The sequence below is a fragment of the Gavialis gangeticus genome, unplaced genomic scaffold (assembly GCF_001723915.1).
Source record: "Gavialis gangeticus isolate Ggan-Ray unplaced genomic scaffold, GavGan_comp1, whole genome shotgun sequence".
Classification (NCBI taxonomy): Eukaryota; Metazoa; Chordata; order Crocodylia; family Gavialidae; genus Gavialis; species Gavialis gangeticus.
This window is the reverse complement of record NW_017728994.1, coordinates 37,061,405-37,064,949: the sequence shown is the minus strand read 5'-3', so window position 1 is coordinate 37,064,949 and position 3,545 is coordinate 37,061,405.

Here is a 3,545-nt window from a genome sequence, read left to right as displayed (position 1 = left end):
GCCTAGTAGCCCTTGAGGGTACTTGATTCACTTCAAGAACTTGGGATGCTTCCCTCAGTCAGAAGTACAAGTAGCGGTTTCCCTTAGTCAGCCGAACCAAGGGGACCCCAAGGCATAATCTAGACCCACTCCCAATAAGTCTCCCACACTAGGTAGAAGCGAGAACTTTATTGGTTACAAGGTATAGGGTTGGAATAGGGTACAGGGTAGAGCAATATCAGAGAAATCCGATAAAGCAAACTGGCATGGTGGGGTAGCCTTTGATCACATATCTGAGTTACTGCAAGCTGTATATCTAGTTAGATGTCAGGTAGCTTACTCACAAGTATCATCCAGAGGCAGGTGGAGATTCCCTCCGGAGGCAGGTAGTTCCTTGATCATGAGTTGAGAGAGAGAGAGCGCAAGTTTTAGATGGTCCAGCTCTTCTCTCTCTCTCTCTCTCTCTCTCTCCTCCCCCCGCCCCCCCGAGTCTTCCTTATGGCTGCCGCACCTCCTCCTGGCCAGGCCTTAACTTACATAGCCCTTATGATCTCATTTACCTGGTCCAATGGAAGCCAGCACCTGTTGGCTGTCAGCCAACAATCTGAAATGCATCACTAGTTGCTGGGCAGACTGGTAGTCTCTAGGTCACCAGGAAGCCCAAGCCCCTCACCCAGGTATGTGATACCAGTCACATAGGCAAAGGGAGCAGGTTTTACCACCTCACTCAGGAATGTATCCAGTTCAGTTTACCTAAAGAGATAGGGTAAGGTGTGTACCCTCTGCAGGGCCCATCCTAACCAAACTGTCACAGAGCAGAGTTTTTGCAGAGAAACAGAGGTGGCCCTCTGCCACAGGGCCTGTATGAGTTTTGTAGGATGCCCTTTGGCCTCAGCGAGGCGGCAGCAACCTTTCAGAGGTTGATTGGATACTGGCACCCCATCACCAACATGCAGTGGCATACACTGATGACATTGGGGTGTACATCAAAATGTGGGACCAGCACCTAAGGGCAGTCCAGGCGGTACTACAAGAGTTGAGGCAGGCAGGCCTAACAGCTCACCCTAAGAAGTGTATGCTGGGGCAAGCGGAGATGAAATAACTCAGATTCTTAGTAAGGCAAGGCCAAATCAAACCTTTGGCTGACAAGGTGACTTCTATACAGGAGGTACATGGTCCCACAAACAAAGAAGCAAATGCGGGCCTTTCTAGGCCTAGCCAGCTACTACAGGCAGTTCATTCCCCATTTTACAGAGCTCACAGCCCCTCTCACAAATGCGATCAGGGGGAACAGAAACAGTCATCAAACTGGAAGAGGAACAAAGAAGGGCCTTCAAGGGAGTTAAAACAGGCACTTTGTAAAGAAGTGGTGCTACACACGCCAGATTTCTCAATACCTTTTGTCCTGCAGGTTGACGTGTCAGGTCAGGCATTGGGAGCAGTCTTGTCCCGGAAAGTGGAGGAGGCAGAAAAACCAGTAGCCTATGCTCAACAACCAGGAAAGGAGGTATGCCACCATTGAAAGGGAATGTTTGACAGGGACCTCCCCAGTCGTGCCCTGCTGGTGCCCCCCTCAGACTTGGGAGGCACCAGTCACCCACGGTTAGTTCATTATCATGAGTCTTGCCTTGTCTATGACAGTAGCTATCTGAAAGCTGACAACCCCTGACTTATCAGATGTTGCATACTTGTTAATCAGTTTGTCTGTGCCTGCCTAACTGTTGAAATGCATAAAAAGTGACCACCACCACAGAAAATATACTGCCTCTATATGGCATAAGGTTGCTAACTTTCAGGAGGTTATCAGTAGGTTTACAGATGTGGGATTTTGCAAGTCCATTAGAACACCAGTTCTCAACAGGGGGGAACCGTGGCCCCCTGGGGGGCTGTAAACAGGTTTCATGGGGGCCACCTGCCTAGCCCAGTATAAGGAAGAGCTGCCTCAGCCCTCTGGAGCTAAAGTGAGACATGAGGAAGGGGTGGGGGCAGGGGCTGGCCCCACAGCTTTCATCTTGTGGGCAATTCTGCAGGCAGGCAAGGCTCTGCGCTGCTGGTGCTCAGGTGAGCGAGGTGCTGGGGCTCCCCACCACTGAGCCCTGCCTGCTGCACCTGGGGCTGTGCAGGTAGGGCTGGAGAGCCAGGTACTTGTTGTGGCACAGGTGGGCCGTGGAGCATGCTGCAGAGAACCTCAAAAAATGGTTGAGAACCCCTGCATTAGAACAATATATGGAATGCAAATTCCAATTCTTTGCTCTCTCCCTGCTACCAGGTTTTAGAGTTTATACTGGGGGGGTTTTCCCCCACCAAGTGTGCTACAGAGCCTGGTTTCCTGTTATCTTAATTTCCCCACATATTGCAAATCGGGGGGAAAGAATTACCATTCTCTCCAGGGATACATTTACCTTTGTTGTACAGAATTACCTCACTCCAGGGGACTGCATCATGTTTTCAGAATTTTATAAAAATCAGTTTAAACTGTTAAGTTTGATTTGGCTCCATCCTGGGATGCAATGGACTTCACCTCTCAGTGAAAGGTAAAACTCTTTTCTCCAGCTGGTTGGCTGATCTCCTACATCAGGCTTTAAAACTAGCTCAGACGGGGACGGGGAGGCAGAAGAAGGAGATCATCAGGGACCTGCATTTCATGGGACGTCAAGCAGTACAGCACAGGTAAGCAATAAGGGCATCAGAGCTGGGGGGGCGACAAAGGCACCAGTCACAGGGCTCAAGTGCCTATACACGAATGCTAGGAGCATGGGGAGCAAGCAGGATGAACTAGCACTCCTGCTTGCAGAAAACACTTACAACTTAGTGGGGTTAATAGAAACCTGGTGGGACTCTACCCATGACTGGGCAGTACACATTGAGGGCTATAAGCTGTACAGGAAGGATAGAGTGGGGAAGAGAGGGGGAGGCGTTGCGCTGTATGTCAAGGAGCATTATACATCGACCCTTATCAAAACAGAATCAGAGGAGAAGAAAGTAGATGGATTGTGGGTTAGGATACATGGAGGTCAAGGAGAAAGGGACTTGGTGGTAGGGGTCTGCTACAGACCCCCACACCAAGGGAAAGAACTAGATTTGGAACACCTGAGGCAGCTCTCAGAAGCCATAAAGACTAGGGAGGCGGTAGTCATGGGGGACCTAAGCTACCCTGACATCTGCTGGGAGATGCAGACAGCAAATTCCCACCATTCACACAGGTTCCTATCCTGTGTGCAGGACCTCCACCTGACACAGGAAGTACAAGGTCCCACTAGGGGGAATGCCTTACTGGACCTGGTATTAGCAACAGGGGATGACATGGTAGGGGACCTACAGATCAGTGGTCACCTGGGGGACAGTGACCACCAAATAACAGCATTCATCATAAGGCGTAGAGTGGGTAGGGTGAAAGTGCTAGACTTTAGCAAGGCCGACTTCAGCGAAGTTAGGTGTTTAGTCAACAATGCACTGCAGAGTAAGAGATTTGGCGAGATGGGAGCCCAAGAAGGGTGGCTTGCCTTAAGGAAACGATCCTTCGGGCACAGAGGGAGATGATCCTGATGTGGGGGGAAAGGGGCCAA